We start from the raw sequence: 352 nt of genomic DNA, 5'->3' as shown, positions 1-352 counted from the left end.
ACCTGCCCACAATGGTGACACCTGGGCCCGTATGGAGCATTTCTGTCACTCCCGGATGAACTACTGCCACCGCTTGCCATTTCCCCAACCATCTGTCCCTGGTTACGGTTTCTTCTACCACTTCGCTGTGGTCCACCTGAAACAGAAGGCCTACTAGAGACAGAGACTCGACCCGCCTCTTCTTCTTTGCTTTGACGATAGGCCAAGTTATCCTGTTCCACTCTTGTAGCAGCAGCTACCAAATCCCGGAAGTTTCGAAGTCTTAGAGCCACCAAGGATCTCCTCACAGAGTTCTTGAGGCCCTTCTCAAACTTAAGACATCTCATGTGTTCAGACTCCACCAGAGATGGCG

The sequence above is a fragment of the Morus notabilis genome, unplaced genomic scaffold (genome assembly GCF_000414095.1).
Source record: "Morus notabilis unplaced genomic scaffold, ASM41409v2 Scaffold184, whole genome shotgun sequence".
NCBI classification, from domain to species: Eukaryota; Viridiplantae; Streptophyta; class Magnoliopsida; order Rosales; family Moraceae; genus Morus; species Morus notabilis.
The sequence above is the reverse complement of the archived record's forward strand: the minus strand, read 5'-3'. Positions refer to the sequence as shown.